Below are 14655 nucleotides of genomic sequence, written 5' to 3'. Positions count from 1 at the left end.
GGCCAGTTACTGGAAGGTGAGGTCGGGGAACACACTGGGAAAGAGGAGGGAGGCTTGTTTTGCAGGTCACGTGGGTGCCTCCTCCCTTGATGAGAGGTTGGTGAGTGAGTCACCTTCTCTTCCTGGTACAGAGGGAGACCTCCTTACCATCGGAGAGTCCTTTGTAGATGTGATTTTCCCTTTAAAAAGGGTAATTTCTTCCTTGATTCTCAGAGTGTCTCCTGTGTCTGTAGGCTCTCAAATTAATCTTTATGCCAAAAAGGCACATTTTGGGGTGGCGTATTTTGGTCTCCTACAGCTGTATTTTGGGGTGATGTATTTTTGGTCTCTTCCATTCTCATAAGGTTCAAAAGATCTGTTGTGGGTAAAGCACTCAGAACAATAATCAATTAATACTAAACGCTCACTAACAGCGTTCTCCAATTAACTGAAACTATTTCCAGCTATTTGCACAGGTCTCACACGAGGTTTGACTTGATCTTTAGTTTGAAAGGACTGGAAAGTGAAGGGTTATGACTCCCTCTTGTGGCCAGATTATGAATTACAGCCTCTGCAAATCCCCATAGAAGTTGGTTCCGGCAGTGGAGAACGTATTAGCTCATTCCCTTCTCCTGTGTTGAGGATCACAGGAGGTTCTCCCTTGGCTTGCTCAGTATTGGATGGGACGCTGGTAAAAAAGGCATCATCCCACGAACTGCTGCAGAGAAAGAAGAAGGTTTCCCCTGGCACTACACTACAGGGAAGTTTTACAACAAAACCTTTCAGCACATGGGGACAAACGTATTTCCTGCATTCAAATCAAACACACATTCCTCTTCCATCTCCAGAAGAGAACAGACTGTAACTCTGCCTGGTATCAGGCAGCACGGATGCACACGTACAGGCTGCTCAGAGCTCCTGCAAAGTGAGAGAAGCAGACACACGCAGGGGTTGCTGCAGGAAGCAGAAGCATCCCTAAGAAAAAGACGGACAAGGGACGCCCCCTCAGGAGCAGCTTAGCAGTGTGAATTAAAAAGAAGGTAGGGAAATAGCCTCCACCATTTATTATTTTTTTATTTTTTATTTTTTTGAGATGGAGTCTCACTCTGTCATCTAGGCTGGAGTGCAGTGGAACGATCTCGGCTCACTGCAACCTCCACCTCCCCGGTTCAAGCGATTCTCCTGCCTCAGCCTCCCGAGTAGCTGGGATTACAGGAACATGCCACCACGTCCGGCTAATTTTTGAACTTTTAGTAAGATGAGGTTTCATGTTGACCAAGCTGGTTATGAACTCCTGACCTCCGGTGATCTGCCCACCTCAGTCCCCCAAAGTGCTGGAATTACAGGCATGAGCCATCCTGTGTTCCTCTGGCTGGACTGGAGGACAGTAAGGAAACAGTGCAAGGCTGATGCTTTCCAAAGAGTCAGATATAGTCCCCCTGTCAGCAGTGAGCAGGGGATGCAAGCCCACCTCATATCACTAACCCTAACTGCCATCAATGAACAAAAAGCCATTAATAAAATCCAAATCCTGGAACAGCTCTGAGGAAACAAGTGTCAACATTGACCAAGTCAATAAACATGTCAGTGTCTCTGGCCAAAGATCACCAAGTACCAGAAGTAGATGTGTAGTTGGGTTATTACTCATTGCAGTGAGGAACCACGAACACCATGGAGTGTATCAGTAAGAGAGTATTAGAACTGGCTTATTGTAGGATTTGGGCTTGTGTTAGGTGATTCAGGGAAACTTTTTAAAAAGCAGTGTTTGTTTCTTTGGATGTCAGGAAGTCAGGATAATTCTAACACTGGATCTTAATACATCTAATCAAGAAGGAGAAAAAACTAGACCAAAGCTACCTTAGTCAGTTTGGGCTAGAATAAGAACTACCACAGACTGCGCTTTGGGAGGCTGAGGTGGGCAGATCACTTGAGGTCAGGAGTTTGAGACCAGCGTGGCCAAAATGGTGAAACCCCATCTCTACTAAAACTACAAAAAAAAAAAATTAGCTGTGGGTGGTGGTGGGTGCCTGTAATCCCAGCTACTCGGGAGTCTGAGACAGGAGAACTGTTTGAACCCAGGAGGTGGAGGTTGCAGTGAGCTGAGATCATGCCACTTCATTCCAGCCTGGGCAACAGAGCAAGACTCTGTCTCAAAAAAAGAAAGAAAGAAAGATCACAGACTAGGTAGCTTAAAAAACAAACATCTATTTCTCATAGTTCTGGAGGCTGGAAGACCAAAATATGAATGTCAGTACAATTAGCTTCATAGTGAGGTTCCCTCCTCCTGGTTCACAGATGACTGTCTTCTCACTATATCCTCACATGGGGGAGAGAGAGCTCTGGTCCCTTCCTCATTCCTGTAAGTGCCATAATCCCAGCATGGGTGTTCCACTTCCATGAGCTCACCTAAATCTCATTGCCTCCCAAAGGTCTCATCTCCAAATATCATCACATTAAAAATTAGGACATCAGCCCATTAGCCAGGTGTGGTGGCTCACACCTGTAATCCCAACACTTTGGGAGGCCAAATCGGGCAGATCACAAGGTCAGGAGTTCAAGACAAGCCTGGCCAGCATGGTGAAACCCCGTCTCTACTAAAAATACAAAAAAATTATCCAGGCATGGGGGTGCATGCCTGTAGTTCCAGCTACCTTGGAGGCTGAGGTGGAAGAATTGCTTGAATTTGGCAGGTGGAGGTTACAGTGAGCCGAGATCGTACGACTGCACTCCGGCCTGAGTGACAGAGGGAGACTCTGTCTCAAAAAAAAAAAAAAAATTGGGACATTAATATATGAATTTTAGGGTGACACCAACATTCCGTCTATAGGAAAGGCTATGGTTGTAATTGGTAAATAATCATCAGTCTTTCCTGTTACCCTAGATGGGAGATATTTGGCCATTTTCCAATTTGGACAGTGGTCTTGCTTGTGTCTATGTTAAGACATGACTATGCTGTGCTCTTATTCTTGTCTTGATCCATTATGCTCAAAGGATGTCCTTGTCTGGTTTTGATGTCCTGTGCAGTGATTGACAATAAGAGTTATACCCAGACCCAGCTATGAGTGCTAGGCCAGCTTCTGCACATTAAGGGCTGCCCCACTATTTTGTGAAGGGAAAATTTAAAATGTAATTTGGTAAGAAGACATGAGGATGTCTTTTTGCACTTGCAAAATGTTTTCTTCACTAGAAATTAGGTTGACAGGAGGTGGAGGTTGCAATGAGCTGAGATTGTGCCACTGGGTAGCAACAGAGTGAGACTCCATCTCAAAAAAAAAAAAAGAAAAGAAAAGAAAAAGAAAAAAGAAATTAGGGTGAATCCAAGTTCCTCCTCTAGTGCTATTTCACTCTCCTTCTTGCCCTGCAATGTGCTATTCTGACTTGAAGGGGAAAGGACGGAGGCCCAGCTAAGAGCTCCTGCAATATACACGACCCCAACCCAGACAAAGCAAAGACATGTGGCCTGAAAAGTCCTCAGGAGCGCATTAATTGTTCTTGGTTGGAAGTCATTTGAGAATGACGCCGTAGGCCGGGCGCGGTGGCTCAAGCCTGTAATCCCAGCACTTTGGGAGGCCGAGGCGGGTGGATCACAAGGTCAAGAGATCGAGACCATCCTGGGCAACACGGTGAAACCCCGTCTCTACTAAAAATACAAAACATTAGCTGGGCATGGTGGTGCGTGCCTGTAATCCCAGCTACTCAGGAAGCTGAGGCAGGAGAATTGCCTGAACCCAGGAGGCGGAGGTTGCGGTGAGCCGAGATCGCGCCATTGCACTCCAGCCTGGGTAACGAGAGCGAAACTCCGTCCCCCCCAAAAAAAAAAAAAGAGAATGACGCCGTAGCGAGGAGGAAGATACGGAAGCATTTTACATTTTAGGGAGGATGAGGGAAGTGGGGTGGTCATGGTGACTTTGTGCGTAAATATGCTCCTCTGTCAGAAAGTTGGATCTTTCGAAGGGCCGTAAAGAAAGCACAATCATAATTTGTAGGCGTAATGAAAATGAATGCTGTCATTTGGAAGAGCAATATTTGCAAATGTGTCCAGAGCCTGGGATTCGTTCCCCTGAGAGCCTCCCGTCTGCAGGACCATGGACAGCGCAGGCTCCGGGCCTGCGGCTCTACAGTGGCGCCTGCTGGGGAGTTGGAGCGCCCTCTGGGGGCGGGGTCCTGAACTACAGGACAGCCAGGGGTGGGAGGAACCCTGAACCGGGTCCTGAGCCTAAAGGACCCAAAGACTCTGGTCAGGGAAGGTCCAGATCCCCCTTCTTCGGACAAATCCTCCTCGGTTCCTTCGGGGTCTCAGCTGCAGCCACTACTGGGGTCTCCATCATCGCCAGGCCCCTGGCCCTCGACCCTCCCTCCTCAGGACACAGTCAAGCTCACACAGTTTTCTAACGGATGTGGTCAGACAGGGGAAGGGAAGAGAAAGGATGGGGCCAGAATGTTCCCCTGGGCACCTGGAAGGAAGGAGCTGTGTCCATGGAGGACTGCAGAGGGGAGGTTTTCAGAGGAATTGATAATTCTTAGAATCCCCCTGACATTCGAATGAGAATTGGAGGGAGACAGCTGGATGCAAATGTCTGGCGCTAAGGAGAGGGGTCCAGGCTGGAGATGTTTTAATGAACAGCTGGAGTAAAGTGATGACCACAGACGAGGAGAGAAAGGGGTGATGACAGACAGAGAAAAGGACACACTTGTCATTGGTGACGTTGGCAACAGCAAGGCTTTGTTTCTTGTTTACAATTAATTTATGTAGATTCTCTTGGAGTTTTTAAAACCATGTTTGGTGCTGTATTGCGATATAATTGACAAGTAAAAATTGTATATATTTACAGTGTACATGATTTTTGTGAACACTAACCTCTGCACTTTATTATTATTATCATTTACTTGACAGACAATGTGGGTAACCCCCCATGTAGGTACCGAGGAAGGAGAGCTAAGCAGAATCCAGGAACAATTAGGGCCTGAAGAGTATCTCAGTTTATAGTGTTACTAGTCAGTTATTTCCCTTTATATAATCCTCTCTATATAATCATATATTAGTTCATAGAATGAGTGCCTAAATAATATCTCACCACTCAGTTATTTCCCTATATATATATATCTTAGTTCACAATCGGAGGAATGTCTAGAATAGACATGGCATACAGCATGAATTAAGGAATAAGCAGCTTATAGTCAGAGGAATTTCTGGAGCAGACACAGTTCAAAGCATGATTTAAGGGAAAAACAGTTATACCAGGACAAGAACCCATGGCCCAGGCGGCAGCGTTCAGTATTGTAAAGATACCCACTGTATGGCAGGCTTGGGGCAAGAGCCACTCCTCCTGATAAAGGAGTTGTAGGACCTTGCACCAGTTCTTGTGGAAGGCTGCCCTCAGAACGGCAATCCCTCGAGCATCCGAGGGCTCAAAACTCCTCCAGATAATCACACCTTGGTGACTGTGAACTTTATCAGCTCTTGTTACTGTGCTAGCTCAAAAAGCATCCTCCTATAGAACTCACTGGAAGCTGCCAGCAAGTGGCGGTAGACCCTGACAGCTCTGTCACTGCTATGTGACTTAAGCATCCTCCTATAGATCTTCTTAGGAGTAGCATGCCCATAGATACAGATATTGCACACTGCACCCTCTTCACTGCGCATGGCCCACCTCCATGCCTCGGTGACCTAATGGGGATGGACCCCTTACTGCACACGGCCCACTTCCTTGCCTCAGTGACCTAATGGGGGTGGACCCCTTGCTGTGCACTGTCCAATTCCTAGCCTAGGTGACCTAATGGGGCTGGACCCCTTGTTTTATTGCTCATGACCCTATCACTATCCTTATAGATGACTTCACTCACTACCCTGTCCCCTAACCTGTACACAATAAATACAGATGCTTCTGGACATTCGGGGCCTCACCTGTCTCCACTTATAGGTGGCGTGCCCCGCTGAGCCCAGCTGCATTTTCCTTGTACTTCTGCGTCCTGTCTCTTTATTTCTCGGATCCTGCACCTCAGCACAGCATAAGGGACACCCCATGACCCTGTAGGGCCCTTAGCCCTACAGACAAAAATTATACGTATTAATGATATACAACATCATGTCTTGAAATACTCTGTTTACATGGTGGAAGGGCAAGTCTAGCTAAATAACAGATACATTATCTCACACATTTATGAACACCACTGCACTTTGAACTAACACCCTGTAGTCATCTGAGATTGCTTTTGTAAACTAAAAATAAAATCCTAAGCATCCCCCACTGACTGAATGGACCTCTTGGCCAAAGGGACCCCAGAGAAATCTTAAAAACAGATTTCCCAGCCATGATGGGACAGGAGGTCAGACACGCTTTATTATATCCTACCTTTTGTGGTTTAGACACAACAACATCCAGCATTAATATTAAAATAGAGATCATAAGACTGACAGGACAGACTCTTTGTGGCAAAGAGATGCCGAATTACATACAAGACCTAAGGCCATGCCAGGCAAGGTTAAATCATGCACCCTTACACTTAAAGAATAAACTATGTTCTAGCTTCTGCAAGGTTTCCCTTTTTCTCTAGCAGCTAGGTAAGCACGGGCCTTGAGAGAGTCACCTGAGATGGCCACTTGTACATCTTCTTTCGAGAAATATCTCTCTGGGTTCTTAGCCCTCTGTTTAATAATTTGTTTTCCTGCTCTTGAGTTGTTTTTAGTTTCTTTTATGTCTTGGACATTGTCTTGGTCCATTTGTTTTTATATATTGGAATACCTGAGGCTGCATAATTTATAAAGAAAAGATGTTTATTTGGCTCATAGTTCTACAGGCTGCATGAGAAACATACAGCAGCATTGGCTTCTGGTGAGGGCCTCAGGCTGCTTCCATTCATGCCAGAAGGCGAAGGGGAGCCACGGTGTGCAGAGATCACATGGTGAGTAAGAGAGAGAGAGAAGGAGACAAGAGGGAGGTGCCAGGCTCTTCTATGCAGCCCTAAAAAAAGGCTCATGTCCTTTGCAGGGACGTGGATGAAGCTGGAAGCCTTCATTCTCAGCAAACCAACACAAGAACAGAAAAACCACACACTGCATGTTCTCACTCATAAGTGTAGCTGAACAATGAGAACACATGGACACAGGGAGGGCAACATCACACACTGGGGCCTGTTGGTGAGTGTGGGCTTGGGGAGGGATAGCATTAGGAGAAATATCTAATGTAGATGATGGGTTGATGGGTGCAGCAAACCACCATGGCACGTGTATTCCTATGTAACAAACCTGCACATTCTGCACATGTACCCCAGAACTTAAAGTATAAATAAAAAGAGAAAATAAATTAAAAAAAAAAACAACCAGCTCTCAAGGGAACTAATAGAGCAAGAACTCACTCATTACCATGAGGATGACATCATGACCCAAACATCCCCTTGGACCCCACCTCCACCACTGGGGATAATTTCAACATGAGATATGGAGGGGTCAAATTTCCAAACCCACAGCAGACAATCGCCTCTTATCTGATGTATGGTTTGCAAGCTTTTTAAAAACGAACTTTATAGGTTAGCTATTCACTCTGTTGATTGATTCCTTTCCTATGCAGAAGCTTTTTATTTTGATGCAATCTCATTTGTCTATTTCAGCTTTTATTGCCTGTGCTTTTGGGATCACATCCAAAAAAATAATTTCCCAGGTCACTGTCATGGAGCTTTTCCCTGATGTTTTCCTCTAGAAGTTTTACAGTTTCAGGCCTTGTATTTAAGTCTTTCATCTATTTTGAATTCATTTTCTATATGGTGTGAGATAACTAACAAAAGTAGTTTTGTTTTGTTTTTTTTTAATTGAGACAGGTATCACTCTGTCACCCCGGGCTGGAGGTGGTGGCACAATCATGGCTCACTGCAGCCTCAACCCCATGGGCTCAGACGAGCCCCCTGCCTCAGCCTGTTGAGTAGCTGGGACCAAAGGCATGTGCCACCATGCCTGACTAATTTTTTATTATTATTTGTAGAGATGCAGGTCTCAGTCTCACTATGTTGCCCAGGCTGGTCTCGAACTCCTGGGCTCAAGCAGAAGCTGACTGTCCTGCTTCAGCCTCTCAAAGTGCCTGGATTACTGGCATAAGCCACCATGTACAGCTTACAACAGCAGTTTTAATGGAGTGGTGGGAGAGGGTTTGAAGACTTAATTGGAGAAAGTTCAGAAAAACAATCAAAGGAAGGGTGGTGAGAGGAGTGAGTACAAATAGCCCTCTGAGGAGTTTTGCTGCAAAGAGAATCAGAGAAATGGATGTGGAGAAGGAGAGCTTTTGTCAGTTCCTTCTCTGCGATCTCCCAGAGGTGCTCAATGAATTCAACCCAGTTTTAGTCTCCTATGGTCTCCATGGCGATTTGCCACAAACTTGATGTCTTAAAAATGAAGATATTGGCCAGGGGCAGTGGCTCACACCTGTAATCCCAGCACTCTGGGAGGCCAAAGCAAGCAGATCACCTAAGGTCAGGAGTTTAAGACCAGCCTGACCAACATGATGAAACCTCATCTCTACTAAAAATATGAAATTAGTCGGGCACAGTGGCGCATACCTGTAATCCCTGCTACTTGGGAGGCTGAGGTGGGAGAATCCCTTCAACCTGGAATGCAGAGGTTGAAGGCTGAGATAGTGCCACTGCACTCCAGCCTGGGCAATAAGAAAAAAACTCTGTCAAAAAAAAATAATAAGATATTGTTCTCTCACAGTTCTGAAAGCCAGAAATTTGAAATTAGTAAGGCTAGGCAGAAACCCTCCAAGATTCAAAAGAATCCATCCCTTATTTCTTCCATACTATTGCAGCTGGTGTCATTCCTCAGCTTCTGGCTGGACTACTCCTATCTCTGTCTCCGGGATCACATAGCCTCACCCCCTTTTATGTGTGTCACATCTCCATCTGCCTCTCTCTTATCAGATGCTAGTGATTAGCTTTGGGAGTCAACTACATAATCCAGGAAGATCGCCACCGGTCAAGATCCTTAAGATAATTAAATCTATAGGCACTTTACTCATAAGGTAATATTTATAGGTTCAAGGAACTAATATCTAGATTTCTTGGGGCAGAGGGCATTATTCAGCTTACTGAGCTGCCCATGTGACCTTCTTCCCTGCTAGGATGCCCCCATCTGACCTCCAGACCTTGACTTTTTATCATCTTTGCTCTGCTCCTCCATATCCTGGCACACTAGTGGGTCACCTCCTGTATGATGTATACTCAGGGAAATAAGAACCTGTGGCTCTGTAAATAATAATAATAACAATAATAATAGATTGTTAAGACAGCCAAACAAAAAGTTACAGCCTGGGGGAAAATATCTGAAAATAGGGATCTGATGAATGTCTTCTATCTGTTGTTAGTAGGCCTTTTCAGGTTCCTAACTTTGCTGCACAAAAGAATTTGAGAGTGAGTCCAAAGTAAGAGTAGGCAAAAAAGTTTACTGCAAAGTGAAAGTACACTCTAAGAGGCAGAGCAGGCTGTTCAAAGCTAGAGACATTGTCTAGTGCCTTGAAATAAATCCCTTTATGGGAGTTGTACATGCATATTCATAAAGTACCTGTGAGGTCAATTACGCAAAGGTGGACGTGTGGTTGGTGCATGCACTCAGCATCTACATGCTCTAACACGCATTACATGTATCATTATCGTATAAAATCTCTACCTCGGAGTGTGTTTTTTACTATTAAAATGAGGAAAAGGTCACTATAAGCTAAATGTTGAACACAGCTGCACATGGAGGACCCTGAAGAAGTTCCTAATCCCCTCACCCAAGGCAGGAATTTGTAGCTAATAGCTTCTGGGGCTTTTGGTACTGATTGGCTGGAGACTGGGGAAGCTACATCATGAAGAAGTGGATTTTGTTCTCATTCCCAGGCCACATTGGGTACAGGAACTTGTAACCATCTGGTGGTCGGCCAGTCCTGTAGGATTGCTTATCTTGCAAAAGAGTTAAGTGCTGATGCACAAGAGTGCAAGTGAAAGGAGACCGCTGTGAAAGGGGCCTGTGTGGCTTCACACAAAGGAACATGTCAGTATGGCCTCTGAACCCTACTTTTATCCTGCCTCATATCCAAAATATATCAAGAAATGGATGGTTGCGGTGGCTCCTGTCTGTAATCCCAGCAGTTTGGGAGGCCGAGGTGGGTGAATCACTTGAAGTTAGGTGTTTGAGACCAGCCTGGCCAACATGGTGAAACCCCATCTCTACTAAAAATACAAAAATTTAGCCAGGCGTGGTAGCGCATGCCTGTAATCCCAGCTACTAGGTAGGCTGAGACAGGAGAATTGCTTGAACCTGGGAGGTAGAGGCTGCAGTGAGCCAAGATCGTGCCATGGCACTCCAGCCTGGGCGACAGAGCGAGACTTGGCATCAAAATAAATAAATAAACAAATGAGGTGGTCAGATCATGAGGTCAGGAGATCAAGACCATCCTGGCCAACATGGTGAAACCCCGACTCTACTAAAATACAAAAAATTAGCCAGATGTGGTAGCATGCACCTGTAGTCTCAGCTACTTGGGAGACTGAGGCAGGGGAATTGTTTGAATCTGGGAGGCAGCGGCTGAAGTGAGCCGAGATTGAGATACTGCACTCCAGCCTAGTGACAGAGCAGGGCTTTGTCTCAAAACAACAACAACAACAAAACAACTATATATATATCAAGAACTCTCAAAGCAAAAATGTCAATAAATAACAACAGCAGCAACAAAAGTCCAGTTTGGGGCTTTTTGTTTTCATTTTTATTAATTTATTTTACTTTTTGAGATAGGGTCTCTTACTCTGTCACCCAGGCTGGAGTGCAGTGGTGCGACCTTGGCTTACTGCAACCTTGACCTCTTGGGCTTGGTGATCCTCCCACCTTAGCCTCCTCAGTAGCTGGGACCACAGGCATGGCGATCACCCCTGGCTAATTTTTGTATCCTTTGTAAAGACAGGGTTTTACCACGTTGCCCAGGCTGGTCTCAAGCTCCTGGGTTGAAGTGGTCTGCCCACCTCACCCTCCCACAGTGCTAGTATTACAGGGGTGAACCACCAGGCCCGAACCCAGTTTTAATTTTTAAAAGCAGCTACTTAACAACAAAAGCCAAATGACATTGTTAAAAATGGATGATGAGTTATGAATCACACAAAAAAGAATACAAATGGCCAATAAGCACAGAAATAGTCAACAACACTAGTCACAAGGGAAAGCAAATCAAAACCATAATATCAAGACATCATGTTGTACACTTTCAATAGATACATTTAATAAACAGCAACAACAAAAACAACCACAGTTTAAAACAATACCAATCATGACAGTTGTTATTTTAAAACATGGGCAACGACAAGTGTTGCAAGAATGTGGAGAAATTGCACTCTTGTGTATTTCTTGTGAGAAAATAAAATAGGAAGCTGCTATAGAAAGCAGTAGAAAGTTCAAAAAGTTTCAAAAGAATAAAATAAAAATAGAATGATCAGATGATACAGCAGTTACATTGCTGGGTATATACTCAAAAGGACTGAAAGCAGAAATCTGAGCAGGTTTTTATGCAACTATGTTCACAGCAGTATATTCACAAGAGCTAAAAGGTGAAAGCAGCCCAAGTGCTCAATAGACAAATGGATAAACAAAATGTGTTATATACATAAAATGGGATATTATTTAGCCTTAAAATAGCAATACTGTTTTAAATTAAAATAGCTGACACATTTTGCAACATGGATGAGCCTTAAACATATTACATTAAGCCAGTCACAACAGGACAAACGCTCTGTGATTTCATTTATATGAGGTGTGTAGACTAGGCAAATTCACAGACACAGAAAGTAGAACCATGCTTGCCAGGGGATATGAGTTATCACTTAATTGATACAAGAAGATAAATTATTAGAACAGAACTGGCCCACCAACAACAGCTAGAAGTCATTCATCAGATAGCTATTTTCAAGATGCTGATACAAGGTTTCAGTTTGGGAAGAGGAAGACATCTCAGGAGATTAATGGTTGTGTTAGGTTGTCCTTGCATTGCTATAAAGGAATACCTGAGTCTGGATAATTTATAAATAAAAGAGGTTTAATAGGCTCATAGTTCTGCAGGCTGTACAGAAAGCATGGTGCTAGCATCTGCTCAGCTTGTGGTGAGGCCTCAGGAAAATTACAATCACGGCAAAAGGTAGAGGAGAAACAGGCGTCTCATGTGGTAAGAGAGTGGGAGCAAGGGAGAAGTGGGTAGAAGGTGCCACACACTTTCAAACAGCCAGATCTTGTGAGAATCACTATCTCGAGGATAGCACCAAGCCATGAAGAATCCACCCCAGTGACCCAAACACCTCCCACCAGGCCCTGCCTCCAACATAGGGGATTACATTTCAACATGAGATGCGGAGGTCCAAATATCTAAACCATATCCATGGTGGTGATTTACAACAACGTGACTATACTTAACGCCACTTACCTGTATGGTGAAAAAAATTTTTTGTTTTGCTGCATATTTTACCATGATTTTTAAAAAGCAGTTGAAGATTTGATCAAGCACATCAGTAAAACAGAAAAATGAATGGCAAACAAACCCATGAAAATATGCTCAATATCATTTGCCATTAGGTAATTATGGATTAGAACCAGAATGAGGTAGTATTACATGTTTAACAGAATGATAAAAAATATATATATATAGTAAGTTTTTTTTTTTAATTCTGCTAATATCAAGTGCTAACAAGGATGTGAAGTGCCCAGACTCATATCTACTGCTGGTGGGACTACAAAGTGTTATATTCACTTTGGAGAACAATCTGGCAATTTCATATCAATTTAAACTCACACCATATAACCAAGCGCCTGGCTCCTAGGTATTTATCCAACAGAAATAAAACTTACGTCCACATACAGAAACCTGAATGTCAATGTGTTTTTGTTTGTTTGTTTTTGAGACGGGGTCTCGCTCTATCACGCAGTTTGGAGTGTGGTGGTGCAATCTCTGCTCATCACAACTTCCACCTCCCAGGCTCAAGCAATCCTCCCGCCCCAGCCTCCCAAGTAGCTGGAACCAAAGGTGCACGCCACCACACCCAGCTAATTTTTTGTATTTTTGGTAGAGATAGGGTTTTGCCATGTTGCATAGGCTGGTCTCAACCTCCTGAGTGCAAGCTATCCTTTTGTCTCAGGCTCCCATACCGCTGGGATTACAGGCGTGCGCCACTGCACCCGGCCCACGTCAATATTTATAGCAGCTTTATTTCACAGTCACAAAAACCTGGAAACAATTTGAATCTTCTTTAACTGGTAAATGTCTACTAAGGATCCACCAAAACCTTGCAGTACCAGTCAGCAATTAAAGAGAACAATTATTGATGTATTTGCCCAATCACAGGGCTCAGGCTTTAAAGGCAACATTTTGTATGGTTCCATGTATATGGCATTCTATAAAAGGCATATCAATATGGATGAAGAAGAGATCAATGTCCTTTTAGGAGTTAAGGGTGAAGAGAGGGTTGACTACCAGAGGACAGCAGGAGGAAGTATTATAGGTCATGACAATCTGCTGACACTTGATACAGTAGTAGTTTTGGCTACATAGCTATCTACATCAGTCGGCCACATAGAATTGTACATGATAAAGACTGAATTCAACTGTATCCAAATTTAAATAAAATAAAAAATTGGGCCGGGTGTGGTGGCTCACACCTGTAATCCCAGCACTTTGGGAGGCCAAAGTCGGCAGATCACGAGGTCAGGAGTTCAAGACCAGACTGACCAACACGGTGAAACCCTGTCTCTGCTAAAAATACAAAAATTAGCTGGGCGTGGTGGCATGCACCTGTAATACCAGCTACTCAGGAGGCTGAGGCAGGAGAATTGCTTGAACCCAGGAGGCGGAGGTTGCAGTGAGCCAAGATCATGCCACTGCACTACAGCAACAGAGCAAGACTCTGTCTCAAAAAAATAATAATAATAATAAAATAAATGGAAAAACATGAGATACTATTAAATTCTTATTAGAAGTATCAAAATATAAAGAGTGAAAATACCAAGTATTTACAAGGGTATGGAACTACTGGTATTCTGGCACATGACTGGAAAAAGTGGTAAAAGTCAAATTATTTTTGGACAAATTTGGCAATTTCTACCAAAATTAAACATACAAGTAGGGTTTGGTCTTATCATTCCTCTTCTTATGTATACTCGTGAGGATAAAAATATGTCTATAAAAAGACTTCCGTGTGAGTATCATTAGTGAAAAAATGGGGAAGTCTCAAATGTCTATCAATAGGTGAATAAATATAAGACTATAGTATATCCATATAATGGGATGCTATTTAGCAATATCACACTGTGAACTATAGGTACATACAACTTAGTTCAGTTTCAAAAAATATGCTCAGTGTCAGAAATACAGACACAGATAAGTACATTCCTTCCTAGGAAATTTTGAAATAGGCAAAAGTGACACACCATGAGAGAGAGCATATTGGTGGTTGCCTGGCACAAGAAGTGCGAATGATGAACTACAAAGAGGTTAGGTAAAGCCCTTGGTGTAGTAGAAATGTTGTGTATATTATTGTGGCAGTCACAATAGGGCTGTATACACTTGTCAAAACTCATGGAAACAAACACTTCAAGTGGGTGCACATTATTTCAAGTAAATTATACCTAGCTCATTATAGTTCATTAGTAAATTATACCTAGTTCATTAGTAAATTATA

This window comes from Sapajus apella, unplaced genomic scaffold (assembly GCF_009761245.1).
Source record: "Sapajus apella isolate SASKATOON/1434 unplaced genomic scaffold, GSC_monkey_1.0 scaffold144, whole genome shotgun sequence".
Classification (NCBI taxonomy): domain Eukaryota; kingdom Metazoa; phylum Chordata; class Mammalia; order Primates; family Cebidae; genus Sapajus; species Sapajus apella.
The sequence above is the reverse complement of the archived record's forward strand: the minus strand, read 5'-3'. Positions refer to the sequence as shown.